General features: G+C 44.4%; 1 long non-coding RNA gene across 2 annotated transcripts; it reads right to left on the bottom strand.

Moving 5' to 3' along the window:
* Window positions 1-1,779: 1,779 nt before the first annotated feature.
* On the bottom strand, window positions 1,780-22,096 carry LOC140699773 (uncharacterized). Of its 2 annotated transcripts, none has more exons than XR_012078009.1 (4): window positions 21,959-22,096; window positions 20,958-21,044; window positions 3,580-3,733; window positions 1,780-2,126 (listed from the first exon to the last, which is right to left on the bottom strand). It is a non-coding gene; the product is annotated as an uncharacterized lncRNA (long non-coding RNA). The 2 variants fall into 2 exon arrangements; XR_012078008.1 differs by having other exon boundaries at window positions 3,571-3,733.
* Window positions 22,097-22,333: the final 237 nt, after the last annotated feature.

Raw genomic sequence — 22,333 nt, forward strand, 5'->3', positions numbered from 1 at the left:
GAGTTAAGCTGACATTACTTACAGCATATAGGAAGTGGCTGTCCATCTGTTTTGACATAGAAAATAAACTTATGGTTACCAGCGGGGGAACGGGAGGGTAGAGGAATAAATTGGGAGTTCAGGATTTGCAGATATTAACTACTATATAGAAAACAGATAGACAGCAAGGTCCTACTGTACAGCACAGGGAACTATATTCAATACCTTGTAATAGCCTATAATGAAAAAGAATAGGAAAAGGAATATATATATATTTATATTTATATTTATATTTATATTTATATTTATATTTATAATGGAATCACTATGTTGTACACCAGAAACTAACACAATATTGTAAACCAACTATCCTTCAACTGAAAAAAAAAAAAAATCTTTTGCTTTATTAATAATCAGGGAAGGGCGAGCTTTGGCAGAAAGAATCCATATTGGCCCGTATTTCTGGAAGTCCTACTCAGCGGCCTGGGTAGCTCCCTAGATCTCATGGAAGAAAAGCTAAAGAAAGGTATTGACTGATCTACTCTGGGGCGGAGCCAGGTGGATCAGGACAGGTGTTTTGCCTGTCCCCCAGCCCCACACAACCTGTTAGAGGCGAAAACGGCCCCCCAAAGCGGGGAGTGAGGGATCTGCTGTGCCCTGAGATGAAAATAGATTCAGGTGTGGGGTCGGGGCTAGGAGAGGAGAGCTGGGTTGGGGTGATTGATAGAAAGTAGCTTAGGTGAGGAGGAGGAGGAGGAGGATGTCCGGCAGCTAAAGGTTAAGGGTGAAAGAGCTGGAAAAGGAAGCAGCGCTCGAGTGGATAAGCAAGGCCAAGAGGAAGGCAGGGTCCAGCCCTCCCTTGCGTGCAGGTCGTGGTTGCAGAGGGTGCTGGCCCCGGCCCCATCTGCCACTCTCCTCACAAAGCTTGGGTTGTGATCTTGGCAGGGCTGGGCCTCCCGTCCCCAAGGCCGTGGCTGGGGCCGCCTGCTCTGGGAGCATCCCTCTGAGGCCAGAGGCCCCAGACTTGTCCCAGTGCCTGGACCTAATGAGACACTCTTTGGAGTCCATGGAGGTACCGGGCAGCAAGGAGACATGCAAATTAAAGTGACTGCTGCTCTTTAATTAAGCAATCATCCCCCCAAAGAGGGCATTAGCATGCAAATAAAGCCCTCTGGGTGAGGTAAGGGCTTTGGGCAACAGCTGAGTTCTGTTAATAAGGCCCACGAGAGATGGAGGTCAGGGATCCCGGGTGCCCCATGGACGGGGTGGCCGAGCCCGGGAAGTGATCATGCCTCACCACGCGCCTTTGTCTCTCCCGGTCGCGGTCGCGGAGCTGTGGGAGGCAGGGACCCCGCACCCCTGTAGCTCCTTCCCCTCCTCTCCTCCCCTCGCCTTCTCTCCGGGAGTGGCTTTCAGAGCTGTGTGGGGCACACAGGTTTGTAGGACAGTGTCCAGTTTGGTCCTTTGTACAGTGGATGCCCCAGTTATCAGAGCATTGGGACAGGGGGTTGGAATGAGATGGGAGCGGGGGCACCTCTGTGTTCATAAACATGAAAGATACAAGAGGGTGAGCTGTGACCCAGCCGCTGTGATCCAACAGAAGAGACCGAATTTCACCATCACCCAGCTGACTGGGGCCAGCTGCTTTCCCTCTCCAAGACCCAGTTTCTCAGATTTTGAATAGGGGGCTCCTAACTGCTTGGCATGGTTATCACGTGGGTGTAAATGGTGAACACACTGGGCACAGGGCCCAGCATCTAACCTGGTGACCTGCCCCTAGAATAAAGATGCCAGATAAAATATATCTTCATATTTTTATTTGCTAAATCGGACAACTGGACTGCTGGGGTTATTGGCAAATCTTAGAGATATTTTGGTGGTCACAACTGGACGACGGGTGCTGCTGGCATCCAGTGGGTGGAGATCAGGGATGTGGCTCAGCCTCCCACAGGACGGCCCCACATCCCAGGGTTATCTGCTCCAGAATCTCCCCAGTGCTCAGGCAGAGAAACTCTGATGCCAACAGTGCCCAAGAAACCCGAGTTGGATTAAAAAGTCACAAGGAGATGGCACATTTTCTGGAGCCGGACCACAGGGGTGTGGTTGTCAATCATCTTCAAGACAAGCTCTTCAGGTGTTTCTCCCTTCTTGAAAGAAAGAGTATGGACAATAATTGTGTTTGATCAGTAACTGCGTAGCTAATGGCGTAGTAATGGCATAGCTAACACTTAAAGAAAGTGAGGATTGAACCCGGACCTCGTGCATGCTGAGCATGCGCTCTACCGCTGAGCTCTACCTTCCCCCAGTAGCTAACAGTTATATGGCATTTGCTGTTCTCATTCTCACTGCAGCCTGGGGAGAGGCCGTATTATTACCTCCATTTTGCAGATACGGAAATTAGGTAATTTGCCCAGGGCCCCATCCTAGTAAGAGCCTGGATCTCAGCAGAGGCGGTGTCTGAAGCTGGTCCAACCAAGGAACTAGTCTGCTCTCACAGATCTCGAGGCATCCCCGACGCACGGGAGTTAGGCCCTGGGCTAAATGCCCCTGTCTCTGCTGTGTAGGTCCCGAGGTATGTTTGCATCTAGGGCTTTGGGTCCCCAGACAGACAGAGGGCCCAGCTGGGAGGGGCAAGGAGTCACCAAGCCAGGTTTTGCCCATCAGAGCCCATCTCTTTCACCAAACATAGGCTCAATTTCCCCAGCTTCCCCAGGCCGAGGTTGGGGGTGGTGCGCTGCTGCCGGGGAGACAAAAGGCAGAAAGTCAACAAACCAGGCAGGCCAGCTAGGGGAAGATCAAGCCCGGTGCTCCCAGAAATCTTGGACCCCTTTCAATTTGGTGTCCACTCGCTGCAAATAAATGTTTGTGTTACAAGGAGATGCAGATACTATCTCATCAGCCTTACTAGTTTAGCACTGCCTCTGCCAACCTCTCACTCCATGTTTGGCAGGAGAAGGAGCGTGGAGAAGAACAGAACCAGGTTCTGTTTGCAAAGCATTTTCATCAGTCAAAAAACTGCCAGGGCTGTGAATATTAAATCAAGCCTGCCTCACGGAGACATACACCGTGCCGTGCTCTGCTGATCGGCTGGGTTGCAGAGCTACGTTACTCTGGAAGTGACAGCTCTAACACTCTGCAGACTTCTCAGAACTACTCTGGCTTTTTCTGAACAAAGAACAATCCACAAAAATGCCCATGGTTTTGCCATGCATAGGAGTCTTGTTTACAGAACCACAGACTCGGGCCCTCTCCTGGGTCCAAAGGGACCCAGTGAGATCACCCATTCAGTCACCTGCAGGGTGGCCTGCAGGTCTTCTGCCAGTGGATTGAGTGAGAATGTGGCCCAAGTGTCAGGCCCTGACAGCGACTTCCCTACGGGCAGGCCCAGATTTTCCCCATTGTAGAATTTATAAGTGGGTTTGAAATGAGAGCAGAGTGTTGCTTTGCCAGGAAAAAAGGTTTTCACTGTGTTTCAGTCACTAATCTAAGACACCATAACACAAGCCAGGCGCCCCAGTCCCCAGCTCTAGCCAGTCCTGAAGCAAAAGTTCATCCAAGAGCAATAGCAGTAATAGTAGGGCCGAAACTCACACTTTCTACCTGCAAGGTGCTGTTCGAATCCTCACAAAACCAGGAGGGAGGTACTGTTAGTCCTGCCACCTTGCAGAGAGGAGCCTTCCTGTTTTCCTTTTTCTTAAGTCGGGAGAGGCTCCCATCCGGTTCCTGAGCTCTTCGGCAGCTTGTCAGCCTCGTTCTGCATGTAAACGATGTCTCCTGTTAGTCTTGAAACAGGCCAACCTGGCTCTTTCTGTGGTTCTCTCCTCAAGACCCATTTTTCTCTTGCTTTTTAAACCCATAACCCCAGCCTACACCGAAACCACGGAGTGTTTGTTCATGTAGTGCTTTGCCTGGCTTTCTCATTACTGTGGAGACACATTTAAAAGGCTTCATAGCATCGGGGTTAAGTGTGTGGATTCTGACATCTAGCTGCTTGGTTTGAATCCAGCCCTGTCCTCCCTAGCTGCGTCAACTTGGGCAAGTTACTCAACCTCTCTGATCCCTGGTTTCCTCATCTACAAAGCAGGAATAATAGGCCTTCCTGACCCCTTCCTTCCCTCCTTCCTTCCAAGAGAGACCCCACAGTCCTCCTCCAGCATTTGGGAAGAGCGTCAAGCACAGATCTCCTTAGGTACAGTCCTTTATTCAAGGTGGAAGCCCTTTGTGAAGGGCCCAGAGAAGCTGGGCTGAGGCGAGGCTAACTGGCTCCATGTTGAGCTTCTGACAAATCATGAAATGAGTAGAAGAGGAGTGGGGAAAGGGGCGTCCCGAATGCAAGTGAGGCTGAGAAGGCCTGTGAATGGGTTTTTCCAAAGGCTTTTCTGTGCCCCCTCCCAGTCTGGGACCAGGTCAGGGTGCTAATTTCAGTCCCCAAGGCCCTGCTTGTCACCAGGGAGATTATTGGCCGTGGGGCAAGCAGAGAATAGGCTTTGGGCCTTAAGTGTAGGCAGCTCAGAGCCAAACCCGTGCTGTGACCTAGAAGGGGGACGAGACAGGTCCCGCAAAGCCGAAGTATCTCCCTGATGAGTCTGCTATAATACCTGAAAGTCGGCTCCTGGAGCGCGATCACCTGAGATCCTGGGAGCACCAATCATAAAGCTGGTATCAGCTACTGACACCTTAGATTGGATTAGTCCACCCAAGCCTTTTCAGCCTGAAAACTTGCTGAGAAGCCCACGGCCAGTTTACATCAGCAACTCGGAAGAATCTGGAGGAACTCTGTCTGTCTCTTCATCCCGCTCCCCTTGTTACCTGAGGCAGCCCCTAGTGCAGGGAGGCAACGGACAGTGAGTAAGAACACAGTGTAAATTGTTCTCCATTCCCCTTGTGAACATCTCTCACTCGGGAATCTAGCTACCGGGGGCGCTCTCCCTCCTTGCTTCCCTCCTTTTCTGGCATAAATGTGAATGTCAAGGCTGAATCCAAAACACAAGCCTCTGGCTTCTCCAGTCTCTTACTTCTGCCCCAAGACAGCAGGCTTTCTTCTCCTGGTGTCCTCTCCCTACCCAGCTCCTGGACCCTGGTCTCTCTAGCGCCCAGGGATGCAGTAAGACTGAGACAGTGATGCAGAGTCAGAAAGGAGTTTCCATTTCTCCTGGGAAGTGTGGTACCCAGAACCCCCAGGACTGGACAGACAGTAACTCGGGAGCAGGCAGGTGGTAAATGAGCTGGTCAAGGATGTGGTCAAGGGAGAGGATGGGGCACGGAAGAGGGAAAGTGGGGAAGCTCAGTGGCGGGCGCAGGGCGTGGGGTTGGGGAGACACTTAGGGCAGGCCGGCGTGCCCCGGAGGGAGTGGGGGTCCAGGCTGTGAGCGGGCTCTGGGAAGGGCAGCTGATGGATGCGCAGCGCGGAGCCTGAGGTCCCACGTCTTTGGGGACTCTGAGGCATCTCGTGGGAGGAGGCAGGGTGAGGTGTCAGTGACACGATTAAATCTCTTTGACAATGAGCCGCCGGGGCAGGTGAGATGCAGCATAGCAGGGAGCAAGGGGCGCCAGCACGTTTTCCCAAGGAAGCGGGGTCCCTCGCATCTCTCAACCTCCTTCCCCACAGAGCGCCCGCGAGACACAGTGATTTATATGTAAGGAGAATCAAGAGAAATTTCCCGCACAATGTATCTTTCTCTGCCTTCACAGACTCAGTTTCTTCCCAGCCCCAGGGAGCTTATTTTCCCTTCGCCTCTGTAAAGCTCTCTGCGGACTGCATTATCATTTGCTAAATACATTACAGTTCGCCATTTATTTCACTCTGCAGACTTTTGTTGCTTTCTCTCCACATCTAGGAATTTCAGTAATAAATCACGGAGTGGGTTAGAGAGGCTCTCTCGCCCTTCCTTTCTTTGTTCTCCCTAACTCCACCAAATCAGGTGGAAGGCTCTCCAAAAGGAGCTTTCTCTAGAATGCCTGCCTTTCCCAGGCCGGACTCCAGAGGGTGGCAGGTGCGTTTAAGAGGCAGGCTGTTTTTTAGCTGAGATCTAGAATTTAGGGAATCTCATTAAACAGAACCTCTGTGTCTTAAATCAGACACTTAAATGAGAAACGGAAGATTGGATTAAAAGGTAACATGAGATTTATTTTCAAGCCAATGGCCAGGAAAGATGGAAGAGGCCAATTCTGACTCTGTGCCTCACTGATGCCACAGCCCTCAGACTCCCCAGCTGACACTTGGCATACCTAGTGGGCAGTGCTTGCTAGGAGAGGGTGGGGAGGGGCCTGGAGAATGAAATGGGTTTATTCTCAGTACAACTTCAAACGTTCTATTACATTTTATAGCTCATTTGGGGGTGTAGTCTCTTTTAGCTGAAAATGTGGGGTAGTTCAACTTTTAACAGAAGACAGAAGAAAACTCCAGAAAATTTCTGAAAATTTAATTTAGTGCTTAACTAGAAAGCATTCTTAGGAACCCAGAGAGGCACCAAATACTGTGGTTTCTGTTATGCACATGTTGAAACTAACTACCTCATACTGTAAGTTACATGAGAAGGATGGAGAAAACCTGTTTCATTTTGTAAAGACGTGCCCTGGGTGTGTGTTTGGCAGTGTATAGAGCAGAAACATTTATATTTCTATTTAAAAAAAAAACGCACAAGTGTATATTGTTTAACTTGCATGCAAAAACTTGGATATAGTATTTGGGAACTCTGTCTTTGAATAGTTTAGTCAACCAAGAAAATCAGTTACTAGAGGTACTGTGCTATTGTTTGTGTAGTGACTCACTTGGGATGCTTTGATTGATTGCCGTGGTTCTCATCAGCCTCCTCTTCTGTGGAAAGTACTTAAACAGCTCTGATTCTCAGGCGGGGAAGTACAAAGAGCCCCTAGCACTTGGCGCAGATCCCTCTAGCTTGTGTAGGTTGGCTTCTAAAGCAATCTTTCTCCTTGCCTTCTTTGCAGGTGGTCTGACTTTGCATGGAAGGAATTAAGTTCACTTTAAGATAGGACCCCATCTCCCCCGCCACCCCCGCCCCATCTGTAAGGTACATATAAAGATGAAGACTTAGTGTTGGGTAGGAACTTCTTCATAGGGCTGTGCTCTAAAGAGATCAGGTAAAATTTGTTGACTGGTTCTTCTGCTTTCTTCTCATTTTTCCACTTTTTGCCCTTAGGCGTTCATGACTTTCTAGATGATTTCATTTATGGCTTTGTCAAAATAGAAGTTGAAGTAAAATTCTTCTTCTCTAGAAATGTTTCTTATGCAGGCAATTAGACTAAACTCAGTGTTGTTTCTTAGTAAGATCCTGGAGAAGTGATTTCAGTAAACAAACATTATCTTAGTGAAATCAGGCTGGAGATAGGAAAATTGAAAATAACTGAGTGAAAAATTGGTTATTTTTAACACATCTTTATGTTAGCCATTGCCTTGTTACTAGCAATTGTACTGTGAAGGGGTGTAAATAAGGCAAAACATCAGAAGAGAAGCTGAGTTTTCTGCCAGGTAGTCCTTAGATAGATGATCTTGCTACTTCATATAAACTAATTAGATTAGAAAGGGAATTTGGAGCCTGGGTGCTATACAGATTGCTCTGAAGGACTTGGTTTGACAGTGGCTTTCGATTGGTGCTTTTTTCAGGAAATTTTGTTAACTTGAATTAGAGAAGGTTTTATTGTTTTTATTTAAATTTGTATATTGTATGCAAACATTTCATTGATTTATAAACATTCTGTTTATGAATTTTTATTGTGTATATGGTACTAATTCACTTTCAAGACAGAGGGGAGGAAGGCTTTGCTTGATTCTTTTCAATTACAGTTAAGAGATGGTATATGGAGTATACTTAATGTCACTTTAAAAATACAGGATTATAATTAAATGAAAACTGGTTCGTTGGGGTTTTTTTTTTCTTTTTTTAATCCTTCAAGTTTTCCCTCATTGTGCTCTTTTCCCCATTGTCAGGGCTTAAAACGTACAGTATCATTGTCATCTGTCCCCTGAACAATGGTCCTGAGGTGATATTGTTAAGGAGGCTTTTTAAAATCAAACTAATTATACTTGCCTAAAAGAGCCGCATGTGTGTGATTCTAGCTGCCTGGTGCCTTTTGAGAGCCCTGGAGACAAGCTAGTGAATAGAGCTGAAAATTCATTCTGTATTTGATTAAATGGAACAGACTTGCTACCCCTTACCCCAGCAGGGGCAATGAGATCTCTTGATCCCCGAAGCGGCTCCAAGACCCTGGGAATTCCACTAGCGAGCACCTGAGGAATTCCTGCCCTGCAGTGCCTTTTTTTGCATGTGGGTATGTGTGTGTGTGCAGAGGGAGCTGAGCAGAGTGGAGATGGGTGGGTGGCAGGTGGGAGCCGGAGAGAGGCTACATTAGAAGACTCCATATGTTAGCAGATCTAAAATCAAGGCATGACTTAACAGCTTATCTTGTAAGAGAAAAGCCCAACCCAAACGCAGATTGCTAGTCAGGACTTAATTTCAAGCACGGCTGGGGTGATGTGTCTTTCCCCCCCGAAGTGAACACCACTGTTAAGTACCAAAAAGTCACTTTTCTGCTTTCCCTCCAAAGCATAAGCTAATACACGTTGCAGACTGGGTAAGTTTTCTCTGAATGATCTTTGATAAATACGTAAAATTGTGTTACAGTTTGGTCTTGCCTGCAAGGGTTGCTTGATGGTTTTAATAACTTTTTTCAAACCAAGAGCAAAATCAGACTTTTCTGTGAAGCAGATTATTTTGCACAGATGTAATACTTGCTGGAGTAGGTGTATTTGAATTTGCTTTTTTGCTTTTTATGATTTTTTAATTGTGTTTTTGTAACATTTTTGTAACATTATTGTTACAGAATTTAAATTCATTTAGGGTATGTCTCTCACTCCTGCTGTCTTTTTAAGGATTTTTTTCTATCGCTGCTATTTTTTAAGGCATCACTTTGCAGACTTGCCAGCAGCCACAGTAAATGAAAATATATCTACCAAAAATATTCTGTAAAATCTTCGGAGCAGAAGTTTTGAGAAACATCAGTGTGTCCTCCTCCTCCTGCCCCTCCTCCCCTACCCCCAAATAATTTTTGGATACGGACATTTTTCAGACTATTAGCCCAGTTTGTTTCTTGTGTACTTTTTCAAGGAGGAGCAGTTCTGAATCTTGGATAGTATAGTTAATCAATTCGCATCTTCCAAGAATAGTTAAAAATGAATGTGAATTCCAGTGCTTGTTGTTTTTAACTAGTGCAGAGTGCAGTAGCCTGTCTGATGGTTAATTTGATATATTTTGTTCTCGATTAAAAGCATGTTGTGTGTCACAGTTCTTTCCATCCTATTTCCGTGTAGCCATCTACCAAATTCTCCTCACAATACTTAGTGTTTAGAAAATAAAGAAGCCTGTTAGAGAATATGTTTGATTTCTTTTCCCCACCTTCATCCTGGGCTTGCCTTCTACTAGTATGGCCAAATGGAAAGGACTCTGGAATGAATGGGTGTAAACACTAAGGTGAGCGTTGGGCCTGTCTTGGTTCACAGTTGTTCAGGCACTTTGCTGTGTGATGTATTTTGATGGCCAGAGATAATAAAAAACTACCCCAAAGCACACTTTGTTCTGCTGCATATCAGTTGGAATGTGCGTTAGGACTTCAGTTCTTGAGAACCAGTGATGAGCCTTTTAATCGCAGAATTAAGGGATTATGAAGTTCCTCATATCTTACTTGAGAGGGGATAAATACACAGGTTATGCTACTGAAGTTAGATATATTCTGTTTACATCGTGTTGTCATATTTTTATATTGCTTAATATAAACAGAGAATTAAGAAGCTGACATATAGCTGCTTTTCAGTGATTCTTGTCATAGACTAGCTGATCGCTTTTTATTTTTGTGAGCTGGGGCAGTGATCTTGACCTAAGCCTCGGTTTCCTCATCCATGAAATGGGGATAATAACAATCATATGAGTTACTGCTGTTGTGGGGATTACAGGAGATAATGAAAGTAAAACACTTGGCATCTAGTCAAACCTTTATGAATATTAGCTGCCGTTATTTTAAGTAACTCCTCCTGAACATGTTAGTCTGTTAACTTTGATCCAGAAGTGATTTCTTTTGAAGATGAAGTAATGAGGAATTCTCAGAAGTTAGTAGTAGTGTAATGGCTGTAGTTTCAAGTGCACTACAGTTTCCTTCCCTCTGCAACTGAAACTTAAAAGACACTGGGAAAAAATGTGTTGAATTTTTTTTTCCAATTGAAGTATATAATATAAAAATGTACACAAGTGTCCAGTTAACGTGTACTCAGCAAACAGCCAGATGAGCTTTTATACGTGCATGTATGTGTGGTAACCCAGATCAAGATGCGTAACATTTCCATCCTTTCGGAAGGCTCTCTGGTGCCCCTTCCCAGACCCCATCACCCCCAGCAGAAAACAATTCTGACCAGTCTTACCATACGTGAATTTTGCCTCTTCCTGAACTTTATAAAAATGGACTTGCATGCTAAGTTCTCTTTTATATCTGGTTTCTTGCACTGGTCACTTGCACATGTTTGAGATCCAGCTCTGTTACTGTGCATGGGGGTAAGTCATGTTTTTAAAATTGTTTTAGCACCTTTTGCATGTTTTCAAATTCATAGGGGTTCGTTTTATTGGCCCTTTGGGTGTGTAGTCATTGGGAAAACAAGGAAATAGCAACACTTCTTCCTAAATCGTTAGCAAATCAGATCCCAGTCACTATCTTAGAAAAAAAGCCACGACCTTATTTTTATACACAAAGTTGGGTTGAAGGTAACATAATCACCTTCAGTCACAATTCCATAAAGCAAATCTTTCGATAACCACATCTGTTTTGTGTGCATTTAGAAAGGGAGGGAGGAGGGAGCCTCAAAACAGAGAAGAAGAACCATCTAAGGAGCTTATATCCTCTGTCCTTAGGATTGAATGCCATAAGCAATACTTAGAATTGTACTGAAGTAACCATTAGCCCAGCATTAGTGTCATATTCTAGAAGAACACCAAACAATACAATGCTGCCTTGAAAAAAAAATCCACCAATAACAGAAGAAAATGGAGCAAGGATGTTATTATACTATAGGAAAATTTTGAAGATCGGGACCTCACACTTATATCAGGAAGAAGAATTTTGGGGACTAACCTTCTTAACAGTTGCTGTCAGGCTACGCCTATATGTTTGAAATTTCTGTTTGTATTGTTGGGATTCCCTAATATACGAAATAAAACTTACTTCACCAAACAGACAAGAATACAAGATGATCTCAATGAACCAGAAGTGTTGTTTGTTTTTTAAAAATTTTATTTTGAAGGGGGCTGTGGTTGAGGTTAATAGCTCTTTACTTCTTTTTTTTTTTTAATGAGTTTTTGGGTCTAGGTTTTTTTTCCCTTTATTAATTTTTGGGGGGGGTAATTAGGTTTTATTTGTTTATTTTTAATGGAGGTACTGGGGATTGAACCTTGTGCATGCTAAGCATGCACTCTACCACTGAGCTATACCCTTCTCCCAACCATTTCTGGTTCTTGGAAATGTTGATCAAGGATTTTCTGGACATTCTGCTTGGACACAGCCCACTTCTCTCTCCGCAGGCATTGTCTTTTTCAGCATTTGTAAATTTATTAAATTTCATTATTCATAGCTCCTGGACATAAGGTCATTCTTCACATAAGTCATGTGCAGGGATGGGCTCCTCTGGACTCCAGAGGGGCAGGTCACCCCCTTTTCTCTTAAATCGGAGTACCAATGGCCAAGATTTCAATAAGGGTAGAGAGTGTTGAAATAGTGATATACCATTCATCTTTTGTCCCATAGGGGCATTCAAAAGATGCAGATTTTATTTCAAAAGAAGGAAGAATTGTTGACAAATAAAGCTGCCTCATGAAAAACTCTCTGTTGGAGGGGTATGAGCTCCTTATGCCTTGACGTGTTCTAGTGGCCTTTGCAGAAGAGAGTGTGGAGTCTCTGCCTTGGGTGAGAGGCGGGACTACATGACCTCCAGGGACCTATGCAGTAGGACCCAAGACGCAGGGTGTGCTGGGGAGCTGTGCTCCTTCAGCACCACCCACCTCAGGTTTCAACTCACTGCAGTTTCATTTACCCAGGGTCAGCCACAGTCCAAAAATATTGAACGGAAAACCCCAGGAAGAAATAATTCATAATTTTTAAGTTGTGTGTCATTCCAAGTAGTGTGATGAAATCGCAGGCCATCCACCCTGAGATCCCCAAACCCTCAACGTGGTTCTGCTCCCAATGTCCAGCCGTCCACGTCGTCATGGCTCCACGATCCAGGATCACCCCCAGCAGGTAGTCCTCCCTCTGACTCATCGTCAGAAGGTCAATACTAGCCTAACGCTACGTCGCAATGCCTGCATCCTTCACCTCACTTCATCTCATCAGGTGGGCATTTTATCACTGCACATCATCATCATCATTGTAAGGATGATTACAGTACAGGAAGGTATTTTGAGACAGAGGGAGACCACATTCACACAACTTTAATTACAGCATATTAAAATTGTTGTTTTATTGTTAGTTATGATTAATCTCTTTCTGTGCCTAATTTATAAATTAAACTTCCTTGAATACACCTTGTTTTGTCTCTTGCAGACGTGTCGTCATTGTGTACACGCCTGTCTCATCCTTTTCTCACTCCCTAAGGACAATGTGATTTCCCCCTTCATGCAGCCATCCCTCTCACCCCTCTCCTTGCACTGCCTTGCAAATATGACACCCAGATGTCCCGAATGTATCCGAGTGCTAAAGCAGTGCCTCTCAAACTGTAATATGCATTCGAATTTCTTGGCGGGGAGGGATGTTAAAATGCAGATTCTGATTTGGTAAGGTCTAGGGCGAATCCCAAGATTCTCCCTTTCGAACAAGATTCCGAATAACGTTTATGATGCTGGGTGGGCCACACTGAATAGCAACTTGCTGAGCTGTCACTTCTAGGCCCATGGATGATTTCAACACACAATTTTGCTCCAAAATCCAGTGAGATCAGTGACTCTGCAAGTTCAGATAGACCACAGCTTCAAGTGATGAAGATTAAAGTAAGCTTTAGATAAAGAAAATGTAATAAATGTTGAAGATACTGGGACATCCGCTGTCATTGTTACTGGAATGCTTGCCAAACATTTTACATATTTAAAATGTGCATTTTAGTTCGGTGCAACATTCCTTTGTGCCCAGAGAGCTGATGCCATGTTTTGTCTATTTTTTAAATACGCCGTATTACAGAAGTTTTCCTGGATGTATAGGTCCTAAAAAGTACATTCTGCCTTCTATCTCTTGCCAGGGAAACTTCTGATAGTTATTGGCTTTTTAGGTATCAGAGTAAAAGTCATTAGCATTTTCTATTTTACTACAATCTGATGTCTGTTCAGTGAGTGCGCACACTACCTGGGGGTGAAGCTGGCAAGGAGGATGAATGTCTAGCAGACAAAATGCTACTTTTCTCAGGCCATGAAATTACTGTAGTGGTATCAGAATTTGGCAGCCTCTTTTATCCCAATCAAAAGAAAAACAGCATCATAAGCTAGGGATAAGATTTTTCCTGCCCATTTATTTTGGCTTGTTTTCATGGTTTTAGCCCCAGGGCATGTGTGTACAACAAAACAACACAGTGCATAAGAGGCAGTAAGAATTAGGGTGTGAACATGGTTTCAGCTGGAACAGACCTACTGTTTATCACTCACCACTATTTCAGTAGTTTCAACTTCCTCTCAGATTGGTGACTGTGAGAGTGGGTACGAGGAGTCCTCCTCTTTGGAGTGAAGTTAGACTTCATTATTCGGCTTGATGTTACACAGCTTGCAACATATTCAGAAAGTTTGACAATTGGCTATTAAAATGGTCTTGTGAGAGTGAATGCCTGATTGTGATTATGGATGTGATTGTACAGTTTTGTAAGAAAGGTGCTATTTATTCCTCTTTCTAAACACCAGGAAAGTGACGTCATTTGATTAAATCTAGTGTTCCCTCCTGCCCAGTTTACCCTGTTCACTCTTATGAAATTAATGACAACTCATACACCAGAGTTTCGGTTTGGCTTCTCTGCATCTGAGCAGTAATTCCAATAGATCTTGGGGCTGCTAAACCCCAAGAAGATATTTTTATAGTCCTTAGTAGGTTATTAAAACTCCTATGTAGACTGACACTAGATTTACCATTATGTTCTGCCCATAATTTACCTCGTGGGCTCATGTTTCTTACTGTGATCACTTTTTAAAACAATGTCATTTTATTGTTTCTTCCATAACACACTAGATGTTCTTTCAAAATGAAATTACAGGTTTTGTTCTCCAATGAGGAGGATTATAGTACTGATGAGTTAAATATATTTCAGACCTAATTTTAAACATATACTTCTACTTAAGAATGTATTTTCAAGTCATGTTACAATCTGATTACAATGGTTCTAATCTCTAAGTTGGTTCTTTTGGTTTCTATTTGTTGACTATTAGGCACTCTTTGTTATGGTTGAGTTTTTTTTGAGATGAAAACAAAAACAGCCATCAGACTTCTACCCTGAGTTCCTAAATCTAAGCTCTAGTCATTAAGTTATTCATGTTTTGACTGTAGACCTGTGTAAGCTCTTCCATATAATTTTCATCATACATTTTAGAGCTGAAGTTTTTTTTTAATCCCATGGCTAACTAAAGCCAATTTTGAGTCATTCTAAGATAAGTTGTTAACTGCAGTCTCCTATTAGGTTAGCAAACAAAATTGTCATTATTGGTTATTTCTTTTGTATTTAAGGATGCATTTTAAAAGAGCTATTGTCACAGTGGTTAGGTCTTAAAATAATTTCACATTTGTCTCTGTGACAGCAGCCACGGTGGGGTTTTTAATCATACAATACAGCTTGTGCAGAGATTTGATACTCGTTTTTTGCAGCATCAAATAAATTTTAGCTCAGGGATTTGACTAGATACAGGTTACTAATGTTAATAAGAGTCTTGTAGCTCACTCCCCAAATGGGTTTCTAAATGTGAGCTTTGTAAGTCCAGGCTGTATCCTGTCCCACAGGAAAGTAATAGAAATTGTCATAAAGAGAAATTGTCCACGTTTTACTTCTTTTGGGATTTCTCTTCCAGATAGGTAGATTGTTAGGGAAAAGATAAGGAAATGAATGGCCCTGGGGAACAAGGATTTTATCACTTGATCAGATCCATGCTTTCTCTCTGCTACTTATTTTATTTTTTTAATTTAATTTTATTTTATAGTCAGTTTATAGTGTTGTGTCAAATTCCAGTTTCTCTGCTACCTACTATACAAATCAGTTGTCATTATGGATGTCAGCTGGTCATGGACCAGGCACCACGGATTGAACTCCTGAGGCCACCAATGACCAAGAATGAGAAACTGAGTTTTGATGAGTTTTGAGTTTTTCATTCATGACATTAAGAATTTTTCCCCCTTCATGTTGAAATGCTAGTTTTCCGGGGGAAAAAAAAAAAAAAACTTCTCACTTGACGTCTTGTAGAAAGACAGAGAGTCTCCATTTGCTTGTAAAATTTTCTTCCTAATACCGTCACCCGTCTTTGAATCAACTCTCTTTTGGTGAACTTGGTTCAGTACTCTTCAGTACCATAACCAAAGGTTTCTCACAGTCATCTATCAATACTGTGTCTTCAGTTTCCAGCAAAATGACTCCATTTCTTGCTCCATAAATTATTTGTAATCAAGTTTTGCATTCCCTGTCTTATTTGAAATATCAGTTGAATTCATCATTTTATATGTCTTTTAAAATATTAAGCCGTTTTTACTTCTAGGGGGCTGGATTTTTTTTTTCTAGTGGGCAGTACTCTCCCCATTGGGAAAAGTGATAACATAAAAATGAAGTAGAAAGCTTATCTTGAAATGCTGGAGAGGGTGTGGAGAAAGGGGAACCCTTCTACACTGTTAGTGGGAATGTAATTTGGTGCAGCCATTATGAAAACATTATGGAGATTCCTTAAAAAACTAAAAAGAAGATTTACCATATGATCCAGCAATCTCACTCCTGAGCATATATCCAGAGGGAACCCTAATTCAAAAAGATACATGCACCCCAATATTCATAGCAGCACTATTTACAATAGCCAAGACATGGAAACAACCTAAATGTCCATCAACAGATGACTGGATAAAGAAGTTGTGGTATATATATACACATACACACACACACACACACACACACACACACACACATACATATATACACACACACATAATGGAATGCTACTCGGTCATAAAAAAGAATAAAATAATACCATTTGCGGTATCATAGATGGATCTGGAGATCTTCATACTAAGTGAAGTAAGCCAGAAAGAGAAAGATAAATACCATATGGTATCACTTATTTGTGGAATCTAAAAAGTTAAATACATACATATATACATGCATACATACATGAGGATACAAATGAACTTATTTATAAAACAGAGACAGACTCACAGACATAGGAAACAAACTAGTGGTTACCAGGGGAAAGGGGGTGGGGAAGGATAAACTGGGAACTTGGGATTTGTAGATACTAACTACTTTACAGAAAATAGATAAACAACAAAGTCCTACTGTACAGCACAGGGAACTACATTCAGTACCTTATAATGGCCTCTAATGAAAAAGAATATGAAAGGAATACATACATGTAATGTATATATGAATCACTATGCTGCACACCAGAAATTAACACAATGCTGTAAACTGACTGTACTTCAACTAAGAAAAGAACAAGAAAGAAAGCTTATCTTGAGCTTGGAAACTAAGACACTGAGTGCCCCCCTGTCAGCAGAGATGAAGGCGTATCTCCTGGCTTGGCAGCGCAGCCATCGGCCTCTCAGGCAGAGAACCCTGCTGCCGGACTCACAGAGTCTAAGGCAGCAACTGGCCTCCCCTCCCACCCAGCACTCCACTCTGGCCAGCTGATTGCCAGGCCTCTCTCTGTTGTCCTGGAGGAAAGGTTAGTAAACTCAGTCTGTGAGCCAAACCTGGCCTACTGCCCTCTTGCAAATAAAGTGTTATTGTACCACAGCCACACCCAGTATTTGCCATATTGCCTGTAAGTGCTTTCATGCCATAGTGGCAAAGCTGGGTAATTATAGCCAAGACCATATGAACCACAAAGCCAAAAAGATTTCCTATCTGGCCCTTTATAGAAAAGTTTGCCAAGCCCTGTCCTACAACACTGGGGCTGTGAGGGAATTTTGGTGTTTTCCTCTTTCTAGGTTATTCCAGAGGCCTAACATGACATCAAAGTGTGATTATTGCCCTCAGAACTCTTGGCTCCTCCATCCTGGCGGATTCTCATTTCCTACTTGCTAACAAAGCTTAGCATCTTAATTTGAGTAACCCCAGAAGCAGATTCTGACATAAGGATATAAATGAAAGTAATCTATTTGGGAAAGATATCCTAGAAACTTCATTAAGGGTGGGGGAAAGTAGAATAGGAAAGGAAGTCAACATATTATGTTATTAAGCAAGTTACCATTCCGAGCAACTGGAGGTCAGTCTGTCATGGAACTCTGGAAGCCACTGTAGAACACCGGGCTCAGTGTTATGCCCACTGAGGAGTGAGTGAGCTGGGGTATTTATACACCAGCTCCGGCCTGTGATTAAGTAGAGGGCTGCTACAAGGAAGGATGAGCTCTGTCACTTCTGGGTTTTTCCTGAAGGTAGGATGGGCTCCAGAGAATGTTCTCAGGCAACTGGATGCAGGTGCTGGCCTTCAGAAGTCAGGCCAACACACAATGGAATGATAACACTAAGCGGGTACAGGTAGGGTACTGAGAATCTGCTATGGAAAAATACAAGATACCAAGATAACTACCTGGAGGTCCTCAGGACGGAGGGTCTGGCTCCCAGAAGAAGAAAAACAAAAAGTTCCTTGTGAAACATGTAGTTGAAGAGAGGTGACCACATACCTCTGTCTGTGTGATCCTGGCCAAGCTCCCTACACTCCTGGGGTTAAGGTGCCCATCAGGACATAAGACTGAGGTGAAATGACAGGCCTTGTCCCTGGCCCAGAGAGGGGTAGTGTTCTGTTTCATTTTATTTTGGCAAAATTAATGCTCAGGGACTGAGTCTGTCTTTGCCAGCAAAGTACTTAACACACATTCACTGCGCGAATTTCACAAGCCAAAAGCACACAGGATAATATCTCTTAAAAAGCCAATAAAGAAATAACATACCTCAAACCAATGAGAGATTAATCACACCATTGTTCCAGGCAAGGGGAGGTGAAAGGAATAAAGTCCAAATTTAGTCTGAGGTGTCCCTTTGTACAAGCTGGGAGAGCACAGATGCCTGAGCCAAACGCTAGCTGACGCCCAGCTGCCAGCACAAAAGAACAAGTCTCCAGTTGCTAGAGCTCATTGCTAGAGGGAACGAGGGCGCTGCTGTTAATGGGCAAGATGATCTCTTTGGGGAAACCGCTGAGTGGCTTTCCCCACTGCCAGTAAAACAGTCACCCTTTCCACGCAAGAGCTAATGCCCCAGACTTCGGAGAGCTGTTTAGATCAGCAAAGGGTCACCTGCCCAGATGAACACTCTCAGCCCCACAAATGCTCAGCACTGACAGGCACGCCTCGTTTTACTGTGCTTCCCTTCATTGCACTTGGCAAATATTGTGGTTTTTACCAATTGAAGGTTTGAGGCAATCTTTCTTTGTCAGATGATGAGTAGCATTTTTTTAAGCAATAATGTATTTCTAAATTAAGGTATGGACATTTTATAGATATAATGCTATTGCACACTTAATAGACTGCAGTACAGTGTAAAGATAACTTTCACTTGCACTGGGAAACCGAAAAGTTTGTGTGCCTTGCTTTATTGTGGTGGTCTAGAACTCAGCCTGTAACATCTCCGAGGCGCGCCCGCATTGCTTCCTCACGTGCTCTCATCACTGAGCCCCCAGCAGGGCCGTCAGCAGCTGGGCTACTGGGTGCTCATCGGTGACAACAGTCCAGGTGACGACATCCTGACACAACTGACTTCATTCTTACATCAAAACCATTTTACCTCTAAAAACCACTTTTTTGGTCTCTGCCACAAACAAGTGGATTAAAACAACTTCACTTAAGTCATAAACAAGTGGATTTAAAATCACATCAAACCAATACACAGCTAACTCATAAAAACCAAAAGATACAGGGATTAAAGTGTTGGAATATTTATTTTCTCCACAAATGGAAATCCTATTATTTTTACTGATTGTAACATTAAAAAATATTATAAAAGGTTTTTTTAATCCAGAAGAGTAGAAAATAGGAAATTTAAAGTCCTTCCCAAAGCTAGCCACATGTAGAAGTGTACTGTGCTATGTAACTTCCCAGACCTTCTATGCACATACAGATTTCTGTTTTTACATAGATGAACTCACAGGGAACATACTGGTTTTTAATCTGCTTTCTTTACTTGACAATACGTTGCGGGTAGGCTGGCAGACATTAAGAGGCTTGAATCTACCGTATGCTTCTTAACAGTTACACGGTGTTCCATTGTGTGGTTATACCAGTGTGTAACCAATCCAGTCTTCATGGACTTTCATGCTTTCTCCAATATGCCTATATAATAAATAGTGCTGCCAGGAAATCCTTGCACATCTGTCTCTGCTGAGTTGGACAGATGTTTCCAAGGATAATTTTCTAGAAGTGGAATTGCTTGATCAAAGAGTATACACATTCAACAATTTTGAAACTATTCTCAATTAAAAGATTGTATGAAATTACATGCCCAGTCATAGAAGGTGGAGGCCAGTTTCATCTAACACAGGGCATCTTTAACCTTTTGTGAGTTATATTTTTCATGTCTTTTGCCCATTTTTCAACTGGGATTCTCATTTCTTATTTGATTTATATGAGCTCCTTATGTATTAAGGATAACACACCACCAAGATATTGATGCTATCAACAGTAAGCTCTGACTGATGGCATGACCAGGCACATCACTTGCTTAAATTTACGTATCTCAAATTTACAAAAGGAACTCAGTGGTATCAGGATACCCCATAAAGAGATTAGATACCCATAAAGAGACTAGAAGCATTCTGCAGGGCAGATGAGGGATAGATAAATTCCCAGGTTTCTCAAAATCCTCTCCTGGAACGCACAGTTGCAGAAGATAAATCTGTGCCTTGGGCTGCATAATGTCTTCTGGAAACTCAATTACCCCCGCTCCAAGGCCAGCTTCTGTGCAAAAAGCTGAAGGACTTCTGCACCTAGTCTGGTCTGAGCTGAAAGCTCCTTAACAACTGGGGGACAAAATTACATACAGTCTGACTGTGGCACCCCCAAAGCCTGGCCAAGTGCATTTCTTGACCTTATTGCTGCACGACCCTTTTATCTCTAACATTAAAAAGGAATTGTTTAGGAGCAAAGAGGGACAGGGGCAGGGGAGAGGGGAGGACCAGAGGGCTTTATCTCCCTTATTCCCCATCAGCTCCCCTCAGGCCTTCCTCCTCATCCTCCTTCATCATATTCAAATAGCTGATTACATACATTTTCCGTTGTGTTGCAGTGAAACGTGTAAATAAAAGCAACTTTGGAAAATTGTGATTTGCATTGGTCTGTAATATACTATTTAAAGGAAAAGGTTGTGCAGTGCTATGCACATGTAGCTTGCAACAAAGTCCCTTGTGCCTCTTCTGGAGTCTCTAAAAGAGACATGGGCTCCCCATCTGGGGTGGACAAGTCTGCTCTGGGGCTGGAAACTGGCAGAGAGGAGTGGGAGGAGGAGCCCCCTCCCTGGCAAACCCTGGGCACCTCCAAGTGCCCGTATCACCTCTCACCAGAATTATTTGTAAATGACAAAAGGATCTGCTTGAAATGATACACCGGGTCCTGGCCTGCTGCCCGGGCAACCCCATCCCGCCAGTGCCTGTGGGAGGGAGGATTGCGAGCAAAAACAGGCGTCCCCATCCAGCGATGGGTGCTGGCAGTAAGCGCCCGCCCACCTCCAAGCCGACCACTTGGGCTGCCCTGGACTGAAGTCTCCAGTTACCAACCTCAGTCGGTCCGTCTTCGCATGTGTTTTGTTTAAGTCGATTTTCAGCCGTTTGAATGTGGGTTTCAACAACATGATGGGTTAATTTCTGAATAGAAAATTTGAAAACAGAGAGTCTTTGTTTCATCCTTAAAAATAGAATGAAAATATATCTACCAGATATACTGTTTTCCTTGCTGCAAAACTCGGCCTATCAAATTTTACAGACTCTGTGGAGATGAATTGTTCTCCAAGGACAAAGATAGATCCTGGCTTTCCAAGGGCCCTGCCCAGAACTAAAGCAGCCGAGGGAGGGAGTCGGCTGCCCCCAGCTGCCTCATCTCCCAAAGAAGACCGGGGTGCGCCTTCAGGTCAACAGGAAGCAACAGGGGCTGTTCTGGGGCTATTTGACTTACTATCCCCACCCTGTGGCTTCTGACTAACATTTTTCATTTTCAACATAGTTATGCATACGAAAGACCCCTTTTACAGATGCAATCACTGAGCCCCAAGACCTATGGCGTCTGGGTCCCAAGTTCCGCAGCAAGGTGGCCCCACATCTGGGACCGGAGACCGAGCACCAGGAGGGCTAGGAACTAAGAGGACAGGAGGTCCGTAGTATTTCATCCCTGCCTGGGGCTTCCACCATTTGCCAGTGGTCCTAACACCAGGGGCCTCTCTTCTATGTCCCTGACCTACGCGCTTACCAAGATGAAGAGCACCGGGGAGGCAGCACATGGGGGGCGGGGGGCGGGGACGGCCCTGAAGCTCCAGCGCACAGAGGCCCAGGCCTGCAGCCCCAGCCGCCTACCCGCCGACCCCCTGGGGCCTCTGCACACCCCTGTCCACACCACACCCCGCCACCCCACGTGGGAGCCGGCACCCTCACAGCCATCCGGTCCGAGAACGGCCTATGGACGAATCCTACATCGGGGCTCAAATGCCGCCCCCCGCCTTGGGCCTTTCAGTGGGAACCAGTTGTCAGAGCAGTTAATTAGTTAACCATGTGTCTATGGGACCCGCCGTGGGCTCCTGGAAGGCAGGAACTATTTCTTGTACCTCTTGTAACCCCAGTGCCCAGCACCCAAGGGCCCAGCTGTGCTCCCACTCCTCGCGGCCAGTATCGCTGTGGGCGCCATTTCCTTTCTTGAGGAGCCGCAGCGCCCCCCGGTGGCGGGCTGGCTGTACTAAGGCTGCTCGCCGAGGGCGCTTCCGCCTCACCCCCTGCTGGTGGAGACCGGTTACTGCAGGAGTTGAAAGTGATCAACGGGTCACCTTCCGGGCAGGGCCCTCCAGCACTCCACAGCCAAGGTTAAAACGGGGGCGGAGCGTCAGAGAAGCAGGCTCAGTGCCTGTGGGATCTTTGGGCATAGAGACTGGGCTCTGTGTTGCTGTATC

Source organism: Vicugna pacos, chromosome 11 (assembly GCF_048564905.1).
Source record: "Vicugna pacos chromosome 11, VicPac4, whole genome shotgun sequence".
NCBI classification, from domain to species: Eukaryota; Metazoa; Chordata; class Mammalia; order Artiodactyla; family Camelidae; genus Vicugna; species Vicugna pacos.